Raw genomic sequence first — 25,457 nt, 5'->3', positions numbered from 1 at the left:
TATAAACTGTTTTGTTTCATAATTTAATCTCTATTTGTGTTTTTTGTTTTCATCCTAATTTTATTGTCACTGTCCATAATAGATAGAATTTTAGATAGTAAATACATTTTCTCCCTAAACAGGACATTTCCATTCCAAGTTTTTAACCCTTTCTCATAATCTAGAATATACTAGAGTCCTGGTTCAGTTTAGTACAGTATATTCATAATAACAAAATTTTAAATTTTAAACTAAAAAAATGGAAAAATATGAGTTCATAAAGTACTAAAAAATGTAAAATACTGAACAATTTGATTTGCTCTTACATACACGACATACTTTTATTAATATTTACTAATAATGTTTACTTTACATAAATGTTACAAACAATTCAATACCATCTATCTTTTATATATGGAAAAGCTAGTTATTACATCCAGTTAGCCATTTAAAACTGTACTAATTACACAGGATACTTTCTGGCAGGATTCCTAATACCCAATATTTCAACAGAAAGTTTTGTACATGTTAGACTTATGGTTAAGGGAATACAGCAGGATACAAAGCCATATATATATATATATATATATATATATATATATGAAATATATATAAAATTTATATATATATAAAAACTTAAATGATCCCATTTTTATATACAGGCATAGAAAAAAGCTAAGAAAGGTTCTTTTAGGATGACAGGTTATTTACTTCTGCTTCATATTTATATTTTCTTAATTTTCTTTAACATACCTGAATTCCCTTTGTAATAAAAATAATACAAGTTTGTTTTTCTTTTTCATAATTTTCAACAGAAGGAACAATTCTCTTCCTGGGCCCTCACAACATTTTTACATTCAGTATATTAGTCCTATTACTGTACTTGAAAATGTAGTTTGTTTTAAAGAGTTAACATTACTTTAGCTGATCCCAGCCTCTTTCATATTTTAGACCACTGCTCAAGCAGTTTTATAGTTAAGTTTGTTTTTACTGATTCATCCATTTAACCAAACATTTATTAAATACCCACTCAATGCCAGACACTGTTATATAGCCTGGTTTCCTAATGAGTCTTAGGGAATCTGTCTGTTAACACCCTTCTTGACCAAACAGTATAATCCTCAGTCACACTCAGAATGTGCTATCATGCTCATCAGGATCAAGTAAAAAAAACACTGTAGACGCACAACCAAACGCTTCTTAATTACATGCACCCCAATGTTCACTGCAGCACTATTCACAATAACCAAAACATGGAAACAACCTAAATGTCCATCAACAGATGAATGGATAAAGAAGATGTGGTACATATATACAATGGAATACTACTCAGCCATAAAAAAGAATGAAATAATGCCATTTGCAGCAACATGAATGGACCTGAAGATTAGCATACTAAGTGAAGTAAATCAGACAGAGAAAGACAAATAGCACATATATCACTTATATGTGGAATCTAAAATATGACACAAACTTATCTATGAAACAGAAACAGACTCACAGACACAGAGAACAGACGGGGTGGGAAAAGGATGGATTGGGAGTTTGCATTAGCAGATGCAAACTATTATATATAGAACAGATAAACAACAAGGTCCTACTGTGTAGCACAGGGAACTATATTCAATATCCTGTGATAAACCACAATGGAAAAGAATATGAAAAAGAATATATATATGCATAACTGAATCACTCTGCTGTACATCAGAAATTAACACAACATTGTAAATCAACTATACTTCAATTTAAAAAATTACTGCTAAGTATTCATTTTGATTCTATCATGAATGAAATTGTTTTCTTAATTTCCTTTCTGGATTGTTCATTGTTAATAAATAGAAATACAACTGATTGTTGTTTCTTTTTTTTAATTTTTATTTTATATTGCAGTATAGTTCATTAACAATGTTGTGTTAGTTGCAGGTTGCTTTTTGCTTCTTGCTCTTGTATCCTTTATTAGCCCTGATGGTTTTAATGTGGATTCTTTATCATGAATTTATCAAAATTAAAAACTTTTGGGGGGGACTTCCCTGGTGGTCCAGTGGCTAAGACTCCACGCTCCCAATGCAGGGGGACTGGGTTCGATCCCTGGTCAGGGAACTAGATCCCACATACCACAACTAGAAGTTCGCGTACTGCAACTAAGACCCAACACAACCAAATAAATAAATAAATAAATTTTTAAAAACTTATGTACATGAAAAGATATTGTCAAGAATGTGAAAATACAACCTACAGAATGGGAGAAAATATTTGGAAGTCGTGTATCTGACAAAGAATTAATAGCTAAAATACATAAAGAATTCAACAATAAAAAGACAAACAACCCAATTTTGAAAACATGCAAGACCTGAAAAAACATTTCTCCAAAGACGATATACAAATGGCCAATAAGCACATAAAAAGATGCTCAACATCATTTGTGATCTGGAAACATAAGTCAAACCACAGTGAGATACCACTTCACACTCATTAAAATGGCTATTTAAAAAAATTAAAAGGGGACTTCCCTGGTGGCACAGTGGTTAACAATCTGCCTGCCAATGCAGGGGACACGGGTTGGAGTCCTAGTCCGGGAAGATCTCACATGCCGCAGAGCAACTAAGCTCGTGTGCCACAACTACTGAGCCTGCGCTCTAGAGCCCGCGAGCCACAACTACTGAAGCCCGCGCACCTAGAGCCCGTGCTCCGCAACAAGAGAAGCCACTGCAATGAGAAGCCCGCAGGCCACAATGAAGAGTAGCTCCCCATCGCTGCAACTAGAGAAAGCCCGCGCGCAGCAACGAAGACCCAAGGCTGCCAAAAATAAATAAATTTATTTTTAAAAATGAATAAAATAAAAAGAAGAAAATAACAAGTGATCAAAGAAGATGTGGAGAAACTAGAATCTTCATATGTTGTTGGGGCTGTAAAATGGTGCAGCCACTGTGGAAAGCATTTTGCCATTTCCTAAAGAAATTAAACATAGATCTACCATATGACCCAGCAATTCCACTCCTAGGTAAAAACGCAAAAGCACTGTAAACAGGTATTCAAACAAATAGCTGTGCATAAATGGTCATAGCAGCACTATTCACAAATGCCAAAAGATGGAAACAATTCAAATGTCTATCAATGAATGAATGGATAAGCAAGGTGTGATATACATACAATAGAATATCATTTCACCATAAAAAAGAATCATGTACCAATACATGCTATAGAGTGGATGAACCATGAAAGCACCAGACACAAAAGGTCACAAATTGTATGGTTCAATTTATATGAAATACCCCAAAGAGATAGAGACAGAGAGCAGATTGGTGGCTGACAGTGATTGAAGGTAGGCAGGAATGGGAGTAATTGCTTAATAGGTATGGCATTTTCTTTTGGGATTACGAGGATGTTCTGGAACTCGATATAGGTGATAGTTGCACAACATCATGAATGCATTAAATGCCAATGAAATATACATTTTAAAATGGTTAATTTTATATTATCTGAACTTTACCTCAATAAAACAAAGACAATTTAGACAAATCTTCATTCATAGTATGATAAAAATTAAAAGTCAGTAAATCAGAAAGTGCCAATTATTCTCTACCTCTACCTCCAATCTTTTGTACCTGCTTAATATCATGGAGAGCCATAAAATATACTACCTTGCTCCGTAACACTAAATAAGGGCAATTTATTTACTCACTTCGTTGGTTTTTGTTTGTCTGCCGTACCGCACGTCATGCAGGATCTTCGTTCCCTGACCAGGGATTGAACCCATGCCCCCCAAGAGTGGAAGCGTGAAGTCTTAACCACTGGACTGCCGGGAAAGTCCCTACTCACCAAGTTTTTACCTGACACTCAACAAAGAAGCAAGGTCAGTGTACCACATCATTTGCAGTTAACAATTTAACTATGTGAAAATTAATTTCAATTAACATAATATTGGTTAGAAAACCATACTTTCAGTTTTCATATTCAAAACATGATTGTTAAAAAAAACATGACATGTACCTAACAAGATAATTTGTGTAATGGATATTAAAAGTGTTATGTACCTTTCTAATGACTCAAATTGGCTTCTAAGTAAAAGTTAAAACACATGCACATGCATACATGTTTGTTTTCTCATGGCTTCAACATCTCTAGAAATCCAGCATTTCAAACTACAAAACACCAGCAAACTTATAAAAAAAATCTATGGACAGATACAGAATACCAAAATCTAAATCAACTCAATCTTGTGTTTATAACCACATGCCACAGAGAAAAATAAAACAATGGTCATGAGTAATAGAAGTAGGTAGTGAAATCATAAAAGTACCAAGGGGTACATTGATTTTTCTTAAGCCAGAATAGGAACACCATAAAAACATAAGGTTTCTCCCATTTAAACAGTCTGCAGTAGGAAAGTAAAACTAATGTAAAAAAATAAACACCAACACATTTGGCAAGTATAATGACTCCTAAATTATGCATTCCCCTGGGACAACGCTCCTTTAACCAGACAAAGCTGGTGTTTGAGGAAAATTCTCGTGTCCAGATCTGTGTGACAGAGAGAGGAGTCAGCAGTTAATGCATATACAATAGGGTTTTATCGGGTCAGTTCAGGGAAAGCCGAAACACCTAAACCCATGCCCTACCACATAGACATACAGGAGATGCCACCTAGATTTAAAGAACACTTAGCTTACACATCCTTTACTGGTTATCTAGAAAAAGGCAATAGTGCCCTAGTTCCATTTCTTCCCCTCCCCCTATGTGGGCTGAGTACTAAAAAACAGAGTGGTTTTGCCTAGAAACAAACTGTCTCTAGAAACAAACTGTCTCTAGAGAGACTGAAAGAAAAGGAAAGGAAGCAAGTACAATGCAATGATGAGCTGAGAAACGAGTCTATACTCCAAAACACATTTAAATGTAACAGAAATTAAAGATGCTGAAAATAATGTCAAACAAATACATTATAATGACCTAGCATTAGTGGTCACATTTCTAAAAATTACTAAACATATATACTCACATACTAAAATTATGAAGAGACAATTTAAAAAAAGAACCCACAACGTCCAAAAAGTTGAATTGTGCATGCAAACCACATTCTCTTTAAGTGGCCCATAAATTGAGAACAAGGTTAAGTTTAACTACCATCTGGACTCTTTTTTTTTCCTTTCTCTTTTGTTCTTTTTTTTTTGGCCACACCACGCAGCATCTTAGTTCCCCAACCAGGGATTGAACCCGGGGCCACAGCAGTGAAAGCACTGAGTCCCAACCAATAACCACTGGACCACCAGGTAACTCCCTCCATGTAGACTCTTAATATAGATAATTTCAATTACTTTTAATAAATATTTCTCCTAAGATTAGTGCTCCCTCAACTAAACACTAAATAGGAGAATGATAAAGTGGCAACTGAGGAAGCAAATTCTCAATTTGCTTTAAAAATTTTATATAAGAGTTCAAAGTAGAAAAAACATTAATGAACAGTGCAAACAAGCTGAAGTCAAAGCTTTCCTCAAGTACATTCCAGATTTAGAAAGTATAAGTCAAACCTATAAAGGCTATATATTTAAAATTAATATAAGGTATTCGAGAAACCGTTTTGAAGTATAAATAATTAAATATATCAAATACCCATTTCTAAATACTCACAATATTAATTCCTATGATCATATTCTTGCTATTTATACAAACCAACACAAAATAATCTTTTTTTCCTTTCAGAGTTCCAACCTTTCATTTCTTGATGAAATTAAACACCAAAATCTTCCACAAGAATATAAATTTTCAGATTTTAAACTTAAGACTTATAATGAGAAAGGATAAAATGTAAACATTTATTTAAAAAACATTACTGATATTGCCATATATAGCTTTTTATCCTGTTTTTCACTAGCAAGCAATTATTGAGCTCCCTGTGTGTATAAGACACTACAAAAAGGTATCGGTGACAGCCACTTGCATCTAGAGGCTTATCTAGTTGGGAAAACAGCTAAACAAAACAAGGAGGATATACACAATGCCTAATGAGGGATTAAAGAGTTCTGAAGAAGGAAAAATGCTGGGAGGGACTTCCCTGGTGGTGCAGTGGTTAAGAATCCACCTGCCAATGCAAGGGACACGGGTTCGAGCCCTGGTCCGGGAAAATCCCACACGCCGCTGAGCAACTAAGCCCGTGCGCCACAACTACTGAGCCTGCACTCGAAAGCCTGCAAGCCACAACTACTGAACCCCGCTCCCCACAGCTAGAGAAAGCCCGCATGCAGCAACAAAGACCCAATGCAGCCAAAAACAAATAAATAAATTTAAATCATGGCTCTTCATTCAATGTTTATTACAAACATTTTAATTTTTGGTCAATATTTTTTGAGTTCTCTCTGCCATTTCACATGTATTCCCACTATAATTAGAATAAAACCCAAACCATTTTACCAGCCCTCCAAGAGTCTATATGATATAACCCTAGCCTCCTTCTCCAACGTTCTCTACTATATTTTCAGCCATGTATTCTCTCTAACTAGAAATCTCTCTCCCCAAGAACTTCACAGCATTCTGCACTTCAACTTACTTCTACCTCTACAGAAAGGTCTCTTCTAATCCCCATCCATAGTTATTTCTCCCCTACTCACTTCTTTTTTTTTTTTTGCAGTATGTGGGCCTCTCACTGTCATGGCCTCTCCCATTGCGGAGCACAGGCTCCGGACGCACAGGCTCAACAGCCATGGCTCACGGGCCCAGCCACTCCGCAGCACGTGGGATCCTCCCGGACCGAGGCACGAACCCGTGTCCCCTGCATCGGCAGGCGGACTCCCAACCACTGCGCCACCAGGGAAGCCCCCTCCCCTACTTAATTCTGTATTACCGCTTCACCACAGTCAAATGCAGAGACAAGTAGTACGAAGTGCGGTTATATAAGGCATAATATTAAATAACCCTTCCAATCTGGTCACAGCTGACTAGAACAGGAATGGGGGTCTAAACCCAAGAAGAGCCCATTTATAGGCTGGCCAACAGCTGAGAAAGTAGCCTCAGGGGTCAAAGAATTCTACACAAAGCAGACATGGAGACCAGGTAACTAAACAGTCAGTTCCTTGGCTTCTACTTCTTATAGTTTGTTTGTTTGTTTATTTATTTAGCATTGAAGTATAGATGATTTAAAATATTGTGTTAGTTTCAGGTATGCAGCAAAGTGATTCAGTTATACTTTTTTTCAGATTATTTTCCATTATAGGTTACTATAAGATATTGAATATTGTTCCCTGTATTTTACAGTAAATCCTTGTCGCTTGTCTACTTTATGTATAGTAGTTTGTATCTGTTAATCCCATACTCCTAATTTATCCCTTCCCCCACTTCTCCTTTGGTAATAAGTTTGTTTTTTACGTCTGTGAGTCTGCCTGCTTTGTATATAGATTCATTTGTATTTCTTTTTAGGTTCCACATATTAATGACATCATATAAATTTGTCTTTCTATGTCTGACTTCACTTAGAATAACATTCTCTACGTCCATCCATGTTGCTGCAAACTGCAATACTTCATTCTTTTTTATGGCTGAGTAATATATTCCATCTTACACACACACACACACACACACACACACACACACGGGCATTTGAGTTGTTTACATGTCTTAGCTACTGTAACTAGTGCTGCTATAAACATTGGGGTGCATGTATCTTTTCGAATTATAGTTAACACCATAAAACTCGTAAGCAAAACATTCTTGGACATAAATCGCAGCAATATTTTATTAGATCAGTCTCTCAAGGCAAAAGAAATAAAAGCAAAACTAAACAAATGGGACCTAATCAAACTTAAAAGCTTTTGCACTGCAAAGGAAACCATCAACAAAACATCCAGACAACCTATGAAATGAGAAAAAGTATTTGCAAACGAAGGGCCCAACAAGGGCTTAATTTCCAAAATATACAAAGAGCTCATACAACTCAATATCAAAAAAACAAACAACCCAATCAAGAAATGGGCAGAAGACCTAAACAGACATTTCTCCAAAGCAGACATACAGATGGCCAACAGGCACATGAAAAGATGCTCATACCGCTAATTATTTAGAGAAATGCAAATCAAAACCACAATAAGGTATCACCTCACACCAGGTCAGAATAGCTATCAGATAGTCAGAATGGCTATCATCAAAAAGTCTACAAATAGGGCTTCCCTGGTGGCGCAGTGGTTGAGAGTCCGCCTGCCGATGCAGGGGACACGGGTTCATGCCCCGGTCCGCGAGGATCCCACATGCCGCGGAGCGGCTGGGCCCGTGAGCCGTGGCCGCTGAGCCTGCGCATCCGGAGCCTGTGCTGCGCAACGGGAGAGGCCACAGAAGTCTACAAATAATAAATGCTAGAGAGGGTGTGGAGAAAAGGGAACCCTCCTACACTGTTGGTGGGAGTGTAAATTGGTGCAGCCACTACGGAAAACAGTATGGAAGTTACTTAAAATTAAAAATTGATCTACCATACAATACAGCAATCCCACTCCTGCACACATACCTGGAAAAGACAAAAACTCTAATTTGAAAAGATACATGCACCCCAATGTTCTCACGGTTTAAATTAATCAGAGGGAGCTCCCTGGTGGCCTAGTGGAATTCCAGGCTTTCACTGCCATGGCCCAGGTTCAATCCCTCGTCAGGGAACTGAGATCCCGCAAGCCGTGTGGCACAGCCAAAAAATATAAATAAATAAAACAAATAAGTCAAATAGCATTAATTCAGAAGAAACAGACCCTGACTTACCTAACAGCAAAGCACTAGAGCAAAAGTATTCATCAGAATCACCTGTAAAGCTTTTTTAAAAAATAATAATAATAATAAACAAAGCCAGAATCCTCATTCCTAGAAGAGTCTAACTGACTCAACAGATCTGGTATAGGGCAGCACGGACAATTCTTATATACAACCTCTGGTTGAGAACCTCTGTAGCAGGGACTGAGCCAAGGACACTTGTTGCTAAGAGGGCAACAAAATAATCGAGAGCTCCCTGGTTTCCTAAATGACTGCTCATTCCCTCAGCCACTCTCAGTCTTACTTATACCTTGCCATGCAACAGCTGAGATTTCTGTGTCCTTTACTTTCCCATAATAAATCTCCATCATTTAAGGTAATTGAAGACTATATCTCTGGCTTATAACCTAAACAACACAGTATCCCACTTTTCCTGTGAAGACCAAATAATCCAGATGTTAAGAATAATCATCAGATAGATAGATGTTCTTCCTTACCACATTTGGTCTAATTTTCCAAATCACTGTGATATCTATGAATCTTGTACTCAAACTTCAAATATTTTTACCAACTGATAACACAAAGGAGAACCAAAGACAAAAGCATTTCATTGACAAAACCGGTATCTAAGTCTACATATGAAATTCATGCACTTTATCCCCAGAAAAGTTCCCTAGAATTCAAGACTTATTTCACTCAATTCTAATAAATGTATGCTAATACCAAACACCCTATAGATGAGAAGCAACAACTTAGAGGGAAAAAGAGACTGACTGCTACAAATTGGCCTGACAACATCTACAAGAAATGAGACATACACACAAACACATTTTTCTAAATAAACAGATTTTATGCATTTGCCAAACCCAGAGAACTGAAATCATAAAGAATGAACTTAAATGTATGCAAATTAAACAAACAAAGAAATGTACCAGCATGCCAGGATATTCCAAGATGGAACAGAAATGGTGACAAATAAATCTAACTGTATTTATTTATAATTTATGACACCACCTCACCCAAGGGGGTAAGGGGAAAAGCAGCTGTAAAATGTAGTAACTTTCCAAAACCACTTAACTTTGGAAAATGATGTTTTCATTAGAAATTGTAAGGCTAAAGACAAAAGGAACTGTACATACACACTTTAGTTGGTAAATGTGTTTCACATAGAGATATGGGTTAACAATTCTAAGCCTGCTTTATATATATATAAACTGGGGTTGAGCAAATGAGTACACGGATGGTAGATGGTGGTTAGGAGCCAGGTTTCTCACTACTGAAGAGGGAAGTTACAGATAAGCAAGGGGAAAAGAGTAAAAATGATGAATTAGAGTTGGAGAAATGAGTGTGAACTCATGCTTCGCTTAATAAAGAAAGAGATGGATAGATATAAAAATAGAGATATAGGTATATGAGTGAGTAAAAATAAATGTATTTCCTAGTTTATCCAAAAACAAAACCTAGAAGCAATAACACCCAGTAGCAGTAAATACATCCCAGTGCCCAGGTCTTAGCTCCTAAATACAATTACCATAAAAAAAGAAAGCAAGAATCCTTGCAGAAATGTCACATTCTATGACTAGGGCAGTGAAAATACAACATAAGCGAGGAGTACCTTGTAGAAAGAAAGGAAGTGCTCAAAAAGCAAAAGCATGGGGCATGTAAAGGGAATGCAGGAGCCAACTTGAATGTGCTTCCAATGACCAAAGGTGGAAATATGTGAGCAACCAAAAAACTAGTGTGGGGCAGGATTACCCTCCAAAGTATGAAGTAAATATACATGTGTCCATACTAATACAAATGACTGAATAAATAAATGGGAAAATGGAACAAATCTTCCTTAGAGAAGAGCCCAAAGTATTATATGTAGATACATACCCCTCCAAAAGTGTGGGCTAGACTTCAGTGACTCACATCCAAAGAACAAAACATGAAAAGGGGAAGATAGTAAATTTAGAGTGGAGATAATGATGAAAAATCTGCAAGAGAAATTAAGGAAACACTCCCATTTACTACTGCAACAAAAAGAATAAAATACCTAGGAATAAACCTACCTAAGGGGACAAAAGACCTGTATTCAGAAAACTATAAGACACTGAAGAAAGAAATTAAAGATAATACAAACAGATGGAGAGATATACCATGATCTTGGATTGGAAGAATCAACATTGTGAAAACGACTATACTACTCAAAGCAATCCACAGATTCAATGCAATCCCTATCAAACTATCAATGGCATTTTTCACAGAACTAGGACAAAAAATTTCACAATTTGTATGGAAACACAAAAGACCCCAAAGAGTCAAAGCAATCTAGAGAAAGAAAAATGGAGCTGGAGGAATCAGGCTACTGGACTTCAGACTATACTACAAAGTTACAGTAATCAAGACAGCATGGTACTGGCACAAAAAAAATATATAGATCAATGGAACAGGATAGAAAACCCAGAGATAAGCCCACGCACACATGGTCACCTTATTTTTGACATAGGAGGCAAGAATATACAATGGAGAAAAGACAGCCTCTTCAATAAGTGGTGCTGGGAACACTGGACAGCTACATGTAAAAGAATGAAATTGGAACACTCCCTAACACCATACACAAAAATAAATTCAAAATGGATGAAAGACCTCAATGTAAGGCCAGACACTATAAAACCCTTAGAGGAAAACCGGCAGAACACTCTATGCCATAAATCACAGCAAGATCCTTTTTGACCACCTCCTAGAGAAATGGAGATACAAACAAAAATAAACAAATGGGACCTAATGAAACTTCAAAGCTTTTGCACAGCAAAGGAAACCATAAACAAGACAAAAAGACAACCCTCAGAATGGGAGAAAATATTTGCAAATGAAACAACAGACAAAGGATTAATCTCCAAAATTTACAAGCAGCTCATGCAGTTCAATATCAAAAAAACAAACAACCAAATCCAAAAATGGGCAGAAGACCTAAACAGACATTTCTCCAAAGAAAATATACAGATTGCCAACAAACACATGAAAGGATGCTCAACATCACTAATCATTAGAGAAATGCAAATCAAAACTACAATGAGAAGGCTTCCCTGGTGGCGCAGTGGTTGAGAGTCCGCCTGCCGATGCAGGGGACACGGGTTCGTGCCCCGGTCCATGAAGATCCCACATGCCGCGGAGCGGCTGGGCCCGTGAGCCATGCCACTGAGCCTGCACGTCCGGAGCCTGTGCTCCACAATGGGAGAGGACACAACAGTGAGAGGCCCACGTACCGCAAAAAAAAAAAAAAAAAAAAAAAAAGGATATTTGGGTAAAAACTGGTGAAATTGAAGTCTAGAGTTCAGTTAATAGTATCGACCAATTTCTGTTCTTAGTTTTAACAAATGTATCATGGTAATCTTTTTTCTTTTTTTTTAATTTTTTTTTTTCTGGTTGTACCGGGTCTTTTTTGTGGCAGGCAGGCTCCTTAGTTGCGGCACATGTGCTCCTTAGTTGCTGCATGTGTGCTTCTTAGTTGTGGCTCACTGGCTCCTTAGTTGTGGCATGTGTGCTCCTTAGTTGCGGCCGGCGGGCTCCTTAGTTGTGGCATGTGAACTCTTAGTTGCGGCATGCATGTGGGATCTAGTTCCCCGACCAGGGATTGAACCCATTTCCACATGCATTGGAAGGCGGACTCTCAACCACTGCACCACCAGGGAAGTCCTAACATGGTAATTTAAGATGTTACTATTAGGGGAAGCTGGGCGACAGATATACAGAAACTCTGTATTACCTTTACAATTTTGCAGAAAATCTAAACTTATTCCAAAGTTAAAAGGTTATTAATAATAATAACAAACCAACACAAATAGCACAGAAACTGGGGACAGCAGTAAACACATTGAGAGTAGAGACAAATATCACCAGGCTCCTGACTAAATCCTGAGTGTCACTGGTTGTTTAAGAAAACAGGAGATGGGACTTCCCTGTTGGTGCAGTGGTTAAGAATCCGCCTGCCAATGCAGGGGACATGGGTTCGAGCCCTGGTCCGGGAAGCTGTCATATGCCACGGAGCAACTAAGCCCGTGTGCCACAACTACTGAGCTTGCACTCTGGAGCCCATGAGCCACAACTACTGAGCCCGCATGCCACAACTACTGAAGCCCACGCACCTAGAGCCCGTGCTCCGCCACAAAGAAGCCGCCACAATGAGAAGCCCACGTACCGCAACGAAGAGTAGCCCCCGCTCACTGCAACTAGAGAAAGCCTGCATGCAGCAACAAAGACCCAACACAGCCAAAAATTAATTAATTAATTTAAAAAAAAACAAAAAACAGAAGAGGAATGACATCAGTAAGATGGCCGAATAAGAAGTCCCTTGCCTGTATCCCCACTCAGCAACGATTTGGCATGCATGCATCAACAGAAGTTCCTTTGTAGGAGCTGTGGGATCCTGCACAATATGCCAAGGGACCCAGAAGGAGTCTACCCATCCATGGGTCAAGTAATAGGCATACAGACCTCAGTCCTGGCTGTGGACCCATCAGTGACCCATTAAGTGGCTCCAGCCTCTCTCCAGTGTGGCACAGGAGCCCCTGGAGAACACTGTCTTAGACAATCATCCACAATGAGAGAGATTTTGTAGCAGTCTAGGAGTTCAGTGGAGAAGTTCCAGCATACCACTGGAGCAAAAAAATATGAGTTTGGACATACTAGAGACAGTAAGAGAAACAGTTTGACTTCATCCATGTCACTTATACCCTAAGGCAACTTAGCTCAGTGCCAAAAGAAACCTTCTCAGCCTGTGATTTCTCCCATGAGGGAAAATGAAAGGATGTAAGTGAGCACCCAGCTTCCCTAGCTGTGCAGGATTCTACCAGAGAGGCCCATGTCCCCGTGTACCATTATTCACAACAGGCAAGATATGGAAACAACCTAAGTGTCCACTGATGGATGAACAAATAAAGAAAATGTAGTATGTATATATACAATGCAATATTATTCAGCCATGAGAAAGAAAAAATCCTGCCATTTCCAACAATGTGAATGGGCCTTGAGATCACTGTGCTAAGTGAATAAGTGAGACAATGAAACAGACACTGTATGATCTCACTTACATGTGGAATCTAAAAGAATCAAACTCATAGAAACAGAAAGTATAATAGTGGTTGACAGGGGCTAGCGGGTGGGGGAAATTTGGAAGAGGTCAGTGAAAGGATAAAAACTTCCAGTTATAAGATAAATAAGTTCCAGAGATCTAATGCACAGCTATAGTTAACAATACTATATCGTATACTTGAAAACTGCTGAAAGAGTAGATCTTAAATGTTCTCACCAAAAAAACGACATGGTAATTATGTGAGATGATGGAAGTGTTACCCTTCTGTGGTAATCGTTTCACAATATATAAGGGCATCAAATCATCACGCTGTACACCTTAACCTTACACAATGTTATATGTCAATTATACCTCAAGGGACTTCCCTGGTGGTCCAGTGGGTAAGACTCTGCGCTCCCAATGCAGAGGGCCTGGGTTCGATCCCTGGTCGGGGAACTAGATCTCACATGCATGCCACGACTAAGAGTTCACATGCTGCAACTAAGCCCTCATGTCACAACTAAAAGATCCCACATGCCACAACAAAGATCCCAAGTGCCACAACTAAGACTCGGTGCAGCATAAGTAAAAAAATTTTTTTAAATATTATATCTCAATAAAGGTGGGGGAAAAAGATATGCCATGTACTTGTCTATTTCCAACTCCCTAAAATAAAAGCTATAATGCTGAAAGCAGTAATTTACCTAATATACTTAATCCAAAATGACTTCTTGGTTATAAATAGCAATGGCTTTATTTTATTTACATACTTATTTTACATCAGAAATTACTGTTGCTCCCTCTTATATTAGTTTTAAAATCTGTTTAAATCACACTTATTTATAAAGAGAAATGTCTATTCCACAGGCAATTTTATAAACCAGAAACCATAATCTGTGACAACTAGTAGAACAAAGTTATTCATGTTAAGTCCTTAATTATTAATAAATATAACCATTACCTTTATTCATTAAGTTAAAGTTATTTGTTGAGTGATCAAATAATTTTCTTCCATACATTCTTTTCATTCATTCATTCATCTGTTTATTCAATAAATCTTATAAAATGTCTATTACATGCCAAGACTGTTTCTGGTACTGTGGAGACAACAATAAACAAGACAGGCAGATCTATGTTCTCATGGAGCATATATTCTAGAGGAGGGAGGCAGACAGTAAATAAGTAAACAAATAAAGTAACTTCAAATTGTGATAAATGCTATGAAAGAAATAAACAGATTATTTCATTGACATTTTATGTGCAGTAAAAGGAGTAAAAACAAAGACAGGAAAAGCACCTCAAAAGCATGTGACACCTGAATTGAGACCTGAAGAATAAGAAGAAAGAGGCAAGAAAAGAGCTGGGGGAAGAGACTTCTGGGAAGAAAGAACAGCAAGTACAATGGTCCTAAGGTAAGGAGCTTAACATATTAAAGGAACCAGGAGGAAAAAGGAATGACCAGTTTCATGAATGCTAAAATATAGTGAAAAGGGAGAGACTGACAAAAGATGAGGTAGGATAGGCAGGCATAAGCCAAATCATGTTAGGTTATCTAAAATCAGAAGCATAACACACAAGAGGAAACCACTGAAGCAGCAATCATTAAGCAGTACAGCCACATTATCTGACTTAAATATTTTTAAGTTCTAAAATATACTTGTAGGGCTTCTCTGGTGGCGCGGCGGTTAAGAATTCGCCTGCCAATGCAGGGGACACGGGTTCGAGCTCTGGTCCAGGAAGATCCCACATGCCACAGAGCAACTAAGCCCGTGCACCACAACTACTGAGCCTGTGCTCTAGAGGCTGCAAGCCACAACTACTGAGCCTGCGTGCTGCAACTACTGAAGCCCGAGCGCCTAGAGCCCATGCTCCACAACAAGAGAAGCCACCACAATGAGAAGCCCGCGCACTGCAATGAGAAGCCCGCGCACCACAACGAAGAGCAGCCCCTGCTCGCGACAACTAGAGAAAGCCCGTGCACAGCAACGAAGACCCAACGCAGCCAAAAATGAATAAATAAAATTTTTTTAAAAATAAATTAATTAAAAAATATACTTGTAAAGTAAGCACAATACAAAATATAATGAAATACATAATTTAAGGCTAACTTTGTCATCATATATTTGGCAAGTTGGTGTCAGACAAATACCATAATAACCTAGTCAGATTGGTCATTCAATCACTCATAAAGCATTTAGTGAGCTCCTGCTCTGTGTCAGACACTTCTCTCAGTGCTAGAAATACAAAGATGATAGTGGTGATGTCACCTTCCACTCTGAACAGTAAAAACAAAACTGATAATGTGATGTCATCTTCTACTTTGAGCAACCCAGTTTTCTTCCTAAAGACTCAAAACAGTGTGGTAAAAATGAAGACACCTGGGTCCCACTTATCAGCAAATCTAATTCAAAAGTTTATGATAGTCCCTCACCATGCTTTTGAGAAACAGAGGTGAGGGAGGAAGCTTATCAAAACCACTTATGACTTATAAATTACATGTCCCCATTTTCCTCGAGCCACTGTAATTAGTAGAAGGAGTATGTAATACGGCATAGGGTGTACTGGGCTGTGTGTGTGTGTGTGTGAGTGTGAAGACAGACATTAAGATTGATAACCACTACAATAAAGAGTTCTTGGCGGGGGGGGTGGGGGGGCGGGGCGGGGCAGGGGGTTGTTAATTATAATTGCCAAGGAAGAAGTAAGAATTTCTACAAACCAGAGCTTCTCAAAGTAACATGTACAGATTCCTGGAATCCCCAAGACCCTTTCAGAAGGTCCATCAGATCAAAATCATTTTCAAAATACTAAAAACATGATTGGCTTCTTTCACTGTATTGGCACTCATTGCATTTCACTCATTAGCATTTATTGATGGCTCAAAAGTAACAGTAGGTAAAAACGCTGGTATCTTAGCAGTAGCAGCACACTGTACTAGTAGTCATTACATTCTTTGCCACTACACTCACCACACTCTATTTAAAAAAGAAAAAAAAAACCCAGTTTCATTCAAGAATGTCTTTGATGTAGCTGTAGCTATAAATTTAACACATTTTATAAAATCTCAACCCTTGAGTACACACCTTTTAATATTCTGTGTGTTGAAATGGGAAGTATAATGGTTGTCTCAGGCACTTACACGACTGCACAGCAAGCTGAACTAGCCACTTTTCTATAGAACATCATTTTTCTTGAAAGAACGACTGATAGACAAATGATGGTTACTTAATCTTGGGTATTTAGCAAATATTTCCTTGAAAATCAACAGTGAGCCTAGGGACTTCCCTAGAGGTCCAGTGATAAAGAATCCGCCTTCCAATGCAGGGGATGCAGGTTCTATCCCTGGTCGGGGAACTAAGATCCCACATGCCACGGGGCAACTAAGCCTGCGCACCACAACTACTGAGGCCACATGCCACAAAAACCACAAAGCCCAGGCACCCTGTAGTGCGCACACCACAACTAGAGAAACCCATGCGCAGCAACAAAGAACCCGTGCAGCGCAACAAAAAGATCCCGCGTGCCTCAACGAAGATCTTGTGTGCTGCAAGTAAGACCCGATGCAGCCAAAAAAATAAAGAAAATAAACAAATATTTAAAAAAAAAAGAAAATCAACTGTGAGCCTATAACATCAAGGAAAACAACTGTCAACATCTATTGCTAACTACAAAATTCAAGCTTTGAGAGAAATAGAATTTTGCAAACTCATTTCTACCAGTGCGGACTTAAAAGCTTCCTACATCAGAAAGACTTTTCTGATGAGAATGTGAAATTAACAAATGTGATTCTTTGACAACGAATAATGAAATGTGTAAACATTCGCAAGATCTGCATAACCCAAGGAACAAATATTTTCCAGATGATCAATGCATGGGGTTAAGAAATCCTGCATGGATAAAAGACACATTCAAAGTGGAGGACAGACCAACTGATCTTAATAAAAACAGAGTATGAAAACTTCATTTCATTGCTATGATTTCAAATTCCACATTACAATTAAATCTTTCCGAAACTGCCTTTAGGAGTACACCATCTTGATTTCATTGATAGCTTCACAGGTATATTAAAAATGTGTAACTTACTGTATGTTAACTATATGTCAGTAAAAGTTTAAAAAGTAAGAAACTACCACTTGAGTTTTCGTATGGCATCAAAGAAGAATATTCACAATTATCTGAAAGGTCTATTAAAATACTCTGCCCTTTTCTAATTACATATCCGTATGAGACCAGAATTTCCTCATATGCTTCAAGTAAAATAACATATCACAAGACAGTGAATACAGCTACAGATATGAGAATTCAGCTGTTTTCTATTAAGCTAGACATTAAATATATTTGCAAAAATGTTAATAAATGCCGATCTCCTTACACCTGAAACTAGCATAATATTGTAAATCAACTATAATTCAATTAAAAAAAAAAAAGCTGGACTTTCCTGGCGGTCCAGTGGTTAAGACTCCATGCTTCCATTGCAGGGGGCACGGGTTCGATCCCTGGTCAGGGAACTAGGATCCCACATGTCGCACAATGCAGCCTAAATAAATAAATAATTTTTGTAAAAGCGAATCTCTTATATATTCCCTGTTTTGGAAAATAAAGTTATTTTCATTAAAAATGCTACTGGGGGGGAGGGATAAATTGGGAGATTGGGATTGACATATACACATTACTATATATAAAATAGATAACTAATAAGGACCTACTGTATAGCACAGGGAACTCTTCTCAATACTCTGTAATGACCTATCTGGGGAAAGAATCTAAAAAAAAGAGCTGATATATGTATATGTATAACTGATTCACTTTGCTTACAGCAGAAGCTAACACAACACTGTAAATCAACTATACTCCAATAAAAATTTTTTTAAATGCTGCTTATGTTATTAATATGGAATGGGTTTATTACTGTTATTTTAAATGAATTAAAAGTAAATACTTCTAACGTTTCTCAGTTTTAGTTTCTAATTTGACAGGTATTAATAGACATAATCCACATAAAAGTTCTTTGAGGTTATCAGTAATTTTGAAAAGTATAAAAGAATTCTGAGACTGAAAAATTTGAAAACAACTGCTGGAGATCTGATGATACTTTATTTAGCTATTCACCTCTGGATAACCTTACTGAATGCATCATAACTATCTTCCTTTGAAGAACCAGAATAAACACTGAGAAAAAAAGGAGGTATGATAGGTAGAATAATAACTCTCTGTTGTAATATGAAAAGATCTTCAATTGTTAAATTTGTTAAGTACAAAAAGGCAAAGGATACGACAAAATATGAGATATTGGCATTTATTACACTTCAGCTTCCATTTGCTGAAAAGAGGGAGAAAATGATGACGTGTCCATACGTGCTTGTATATGCATAAAGAAACACCAGGCACTCAAGAAACCAGTAAAGGCAATACCTATAAGGGAAGGGGAATATGGAATACACAGAAGGGTACAGGAATGAGACTTCTCAATGAATATCTTTAATTTTTAAAACATACAAATGTATTCAAATTTTTTTAATTTATAATTTAATTTAAACAACATAATCCTAAACCAATATTAAGCCATAATTCAAATGTATTTTCAATTTTTATGTTGCTCTGATCTCAGAAAAACAAAAAATTTTACTCTTTTTTTCAGCTCCGAGGCAAAACAGTATCACTAGCAACTAAATACTCATGCCAGAAGAATAAGTATCTCATTTCTAAAACACAAGAGGGAAATGTTTTTTTAAACCTATAAATAAATCCATCATCTGAAAAAAAATAGTAATGAATAAAGTAATTATAAAGAAAATATTAGGAGTTTCCTGGTGGTATAGTGGTTAGGATTTGGCACTTTCACTGCCGTGGTCTGGTTTCAACCCCTGGTCGGGGAACTGAGATCCCGCAAGCCACACAATGCGGCAAAAAAAAAAGAAAAGATTCAGGTAAAACCATGAAATCAGCAGTTATTTTAATTCTTTTATACTTAAAAGATGTCATTGACAGAATTAAAAGCAAAATTAGATACTGCACAAGAAAAAAATCAGTGAAACTGAATAGAAAGCAAAAGAAATTATCCAAAAGGAAGCAGAGAGGAAAAAAAGGAAAAAAATAATTCTCAGTGAACTGTGGGACAATATTAAGATATCTAACATACTTTTTTTTATTTGGAGTCTAGAAAACAAAGGAAGTGAAAAAGAAAAATATCTGAGATGATAATGATGACTGCTTTTCCAAATTTGCTGCAAACTACAACCCACACATCTGAGAAACTTGACAAATTCCAAACAGGATTAAATTCAAAGAAAATTATTCAAAGGCACATGATAATAGACTAGCAGAAAAATGTTAATAATTTTTTAAAATCTTAAAGCAACTAGAGGAAAAAAGACACTCTATATTCAGAGGAACAAATGTTTAAAAATCACATAATTCTCAGAATCTGTGCAAGCCAAAATACAACAGAACATTTATAAAATGCTAAAAGAAGTAATGTCAACATACCCACTGAATTCAATACCTACCAAACTACCTTTCAAAAATGGAGTAAAAAAGCTACAGAAATCAAGAGTATGGTAGTGGGAATTCCCTGGCAGTCCAGTGGTTAGGAACCTGTGCTTTCAAAAATAGGCAAAGGACCTGAAAACACACTTCTCCAAAGATGATATACAAATGGCCAATAAACACATGAAAAGGTGTTCAACATAATTAGTCATTAGAGAAATACAAATCAAAACCATAACGATACAAATTCACACTCATTAGGATGATTATCCAAAAAAAGAAAAATAACAAGTGTTGTCAAGGCTGCAAAAAAAATGGAACCCCCAAGCATTGCTGGTAGGAATGTAAAATGGTGCAACTACTGTGGCAATCGGTTTGGTGGTTTCTCAAAAAGTGAAACACAGAATTACTATATGACCCAGCAATTATACTCTTAGATAGATATCCGAAAGTACGGAAAGCAAGACTCAAGCGGATACTTGTACACCAACATTCATAGCACTATTATTCACAAAAGTCAAAAGGTAGCAACAACCCAAATGTCTATCAACAAATAAACGAATAAACTATGGTATATCATACAATGGATATTATTCAGCTTTAAAAAGGAATTCTGATACATGCTACAACATAAATGAACTCTGAAAACACGCTAAGTGAAATAAGCCAGACATAAAAGGACAAATATTGTATGAATCCACCTAAGTGTGGTACCTAAGATAGGTGAAATCATAAAGAAAGGAGAAGAGTGGTTGCCAAAGCTGGAGGAAGGAGTCAGTAGGGAGTTAAGTGTTTAATGGGTGCAAAGTTTCAGTTGGAACAGATGAAAACACTCTAGAGATGGATGCTGGAGACGGTTGTATTGGATTGGCCAAAAAGTTCATTCTGTAACATCTTACGGAAAAAACCCAAATGAACTTTTTGGCCACCCCAATAAATAATACAAATGTACTCATGCCAGAGAAGTGTACATTCAGAAATTGGTAAAACAGTAAATTTTGTTATATATATTCTACCACAATTTTTTTAAGTGTCTTTGTATAGCTGGGGCCTTGCCAAATAGTTTATGCTACAATGTGATTTATGGTGAACTCTTCTTTTTGTTCTCCTGCTACCCTGGGCCACACTGTGACCTCTGCAGGAGAGAGGAGGGCTGGAGACTGAGTAGCTAAGGTCAGTCACAAGCTTGCTCCATGCCTACATGACCAGCTCCCAAGAAAAACCCGGGGTACCAAGGCCTAGCTGAGCTTCCCTGGTTGGCAATACTGCACACTTGTTGTCACGCGTCACTAAGGGAACAACTGGACTCTCACACTTGGTCTCTCCTGCACTCCACTGTACTGTATGCACCTTTCCCTCATTTTAACCTGTATTCTTTCTCTGTAATAAACCCCGTCTGTAAGTATAACAGCTCTGATCCTTCTAACAAATCATCAAACCTGAAGGTGGTCTTGGTGACGCTGACACATATGGAAAAGAATATACCATATAAATATTAACCATGAGAAAGTTGGATTGGCTTCATTAATACAAAACAAGGAACACTTCAGAGCAAAAAATATTACCAGATATAAAGAAGAACATACACTGTGATAGTCAATTCATCAACAAAATATAATCCCAACAGGTATATCAAATAACAGAAATTCAAAAAACTTGAAACAACAAATCAACAAAACTAAAAGAAAAAACAGACAAATCCAGAATTACAGTTGGAAATTTCAAAACTGCTCTCAGGAACTGACAGGAAAAAAAGGAAAATCAATAGGAATGTAGAGATTTAAATAACCCAATTTAACCTAATTAACATTTAGAGAGCAATCTACCCCACAATGACAGAAAACATACATTATTTTCAAACAGACACAGAACACTCACCAAGACAGACCATGTAATAAGCCATAAAACAAGTCTCTTGTTAGTTGTCTGGGCCCAATGGAGAAAAACAGATGCAACATTTCCTAAACTTATTTGACCATAAACCCTTTCTGCAAAGGCATCTCCAGGGACTGTTTCTCAGAACACTTTGGGAAAACCTATCCCATTCATTCTCAACATCTCTCCCTAATTGTTCTCCTGGTTGTGACTAAGGAAATAAGAGAGTCAATAAATATACCTTTTCCTTGACTACCAATCCAGGATTAATCAATGTTATGAAGTGCACACAAAAGTCCTAAGGCAGGAATAAGCTTGACATATTTGGGGAACAGCAAGGGGGCCAGAATGGCTGGAACAACATAAGGTAAAGGACAAGTGGTAGAAGATGAAATCAGAAAGTTAGGCAGAGGTCAAAGCATATAAAACCTTCTAAGCCTTGGCAAGGATTTTTAAGTGTGATTTTAAGTATGATAGGATTTTGAGAAAAGAATATTATCTTATTTACATTTTTAAAAGAGCTCTGAGGCTGCTGTGTAAAGAACAGAATGGAAACTAGGCAACCAGTTAGGAAGCTCTGGCAGCAGCATAAGAGATGGCTAAGACCAGAGTGGCTTAGACCAGATTAAATGTGTTTGTCAAAGAAAAAAAGCCCAGAAAAATCTACATAAATTGTGTTGAGATGCCTTAAAGCATTTTCCCTACTTGGCTCCCAGGACATCTCGTTCTTTTCCTCATGAGAAGCTTAATCTATCTTCCTTACATGATATCCCTCACCTCTTCAACCTCTTCAAGTTGGAAATGTTCCAAGGCTCACTCACAAGCCCCTTTTTTCTGGCTACTCTGATTCCTATGGTGATTTCATCCAGACACTTGGCTTTAAATGTTATCTACATAATGATAATTCCCAATTTTAAAGCTCCACCCTAGGCCTCTCCCCTAAACTCCAGACTCATGTATCCACTTAACTATATAGTAAACATCTCAAACTTAACAAACCAAAATTGAGCTCCTAACCATCCCCCTCCAAACCTGTTTCTCTTAAGTCTTCCCTTTCTCAGATAATAGCAACTCCATTATTGCAATCTCAGGGATAAACCTTAAGAAATATCCATGACTCCTCTCTTTCTCTCACACTCCACTCCAAGTATATCAGCAAATCCTTTGGACTCTACCTTCAAAATACACCCAGTAATGAACCACTTCTTACCCACTTCCACAGCTATTACTCAATCCAAGCCATCATCTGTAACTTGGATTGCTACTTTCCTCTTAACTGTTGGTTCAGCCCTTGCCACTGCCTTCACCACTCCCCAACTGTAGTCTACTCTGAACATGGCAGTCAAGTGGTTCTAGTAAGTCTAAACTATAATAGATCATGTCACCAACTGCTCAAAACTTTCCAATGGCTATCTCACTCAAGTAAAGGTCCTTACAATGGTCTTCCAGACCTAATGTCATCTGACCACAACACTTTTGTGCCTCTGCTCCAGCTATTTATTTTCCTCTTAACCTCATGTCAAACTACTCTGCCCCATGTCACTTCATTCCAGTTGCAATAACCTTCTTGCATTCCTCAAATACTCCAGGCCTGCTCTAGCCACAGGACCTTTAAACTTGCTGTAACCTCGACCTAAAACTATCTAGCCCCTAACCCCTAAAATTACCTAGAATGCAAGGCTTGTTCTTTCACCTACTTCAAGTCTTCACTCAAATGTCAGTTCAGTGACATCTACCCTGTCCTTGCCATTTAAAATTTCTCCCATTCTTGGGGACTTCCCTGGTGGTCCAGTGGCTAAGACTCTGCGCTCCCAATGCAGGGGGCCCAGATTCGATCCCTGGTCAGGGAACTAGATCCCACATGCCGCAACTAAGAGTTCGCATGCTGCAAATGAAGATCCCGTATGCTGCAACTGAAGATCCTGCATGCTGCAACGAAGGTCCCACATGCCGCAACGCAGGTCCCACATGCCACAACTAAGACCCAGCGCAGCCAAATAAATAATTAAACAAATAAATATTTTTTAATAAAAATAAATAAAATTCTCCCATTCTTTAACATTCCTTATGCACCAGCTCCACTTTATTTGCTTTATAATTCTCCATAGCATTTTCCTCTAACTAACATACTATGTGTTCTACTTACTTACCGTATTTATAGTCTGTCTCTCCCAACTAGAATATAAACTCTAGAGATTTTTGTCTGTTTTCATCTCCTGCTATGCACCTAGTCCCTAGAGCAGTACCTTTCACACAGAACTGAGTTTGTCCAATACTGAATGATGGAAAGTTAAATAAAGCCTCCGCAGAAGTGTCAAGTTTTGATAGGCCCAATTCAAATCCTAGGACTAGAGTAATTAAAATATACCAATTCCTTTGTCTATTTATACCATAAGAACAATATTCAATATTCTTAAGTGCTTTTAGTTATGCTTTTATTATTTTATAATATATTTAACCTGGCACTTATAGAGGTGCTTACTGATTCCAAATAGTTCAACTTCTTACTTACTCTGGCATCACTATAAATAGAACACTAGGCTTCAGCTATAAGTCCTAGGTTCAAATTCTAGCTCTACCATTTACTAGTAGTATGACTCAGGCAATTTAGCCTCCTTCAAGTCTTAGTTTCTCATCAATAAAATAGAAAGGTGGGGATGGATTAAAGACCTGCCTGCCTTACCTATCCTGTAATCATAAGATTATTGTGAAAGTCAAAAATGTATGAGAAAATGCTTTATAAACCATAAATGATACATAAGTGTCAGTTAAATGTCTGTATTGTAGTTTGGGAAAAACCTGAATGGAACAGAAAAGTTCAGTGTTTGGGGCAGCATATCTCATCATACCTCCCTGCCCCTAACATTTAACTCTAGTTTTGGAGTCAGACTGGCTCTTCCACTTACTTACTATACCTTAAGCAAGTTACTCAACCTCTCTGAGTCATTGTTTCCACATCCATAAATGGAGAATATACCAACCTTGTAGCAGCCTTTTGAAAATTAGAGGGTATACAGACATAAATGTAATGTAACTACAGAATACACTTAACAAATGACATTTTTACTTGTTGTCTTGACCTTCTTTAAAATGGACAAAAACCCAAAAGTAGATAATATAAACTACACTATGGAGGTAGGCAAGATGATTTTTGACTTGGAAATTGCATGTGAAAGGATAAGAAGGAAAGTGAGAAAGAGGTAATCAAGCAATAATCTCAAGTTTACCTATTAAATTTGTTCTTTCCTTCTTGCCTTTCTCCAAGGTTAAATAATAGGATGAGACGCAAACATCATCATACAGAAAACCATATTTAGTAACCTAAAAAAGTTCATTTCAAAACTAA

At 37.4% G+C, this 25,457-nt stretch overlaps 1 protein-coding gene across 5 annotated transcripts in view; it reads right to left on the bottom strand.

The window, feature by feature from the left end:
* The window catches only part of MEMO1 (mediator of cell motility 1), a 141,968-nt gene that overhangs the window by 109,951 nt on the left and 6,560 nt on the right, over window positions 1–25,457 (bottom strand). The gene's annotated exons all lie outside the window — the stretch shown is intronic.

The sequence above is a fragment of the Tursiops truncatus genome, chromosome 14, assembly GCF_011762595.2.
Source record: "Tursiops truncatus isolate mTurTru1 chromosome 14, mTurTru1.mat.Y, whole genome shotgun sequence".
Taxonomy (NCBI): Eukaryota; Metazoa; Chordata; class Mammalia; order Artiodactyla; family Delphinidae; genus Tursiops; species Tursiops truncatus.
This window is presented reverse-complemented; position numbering and strand designations above follow the sequence as displayed.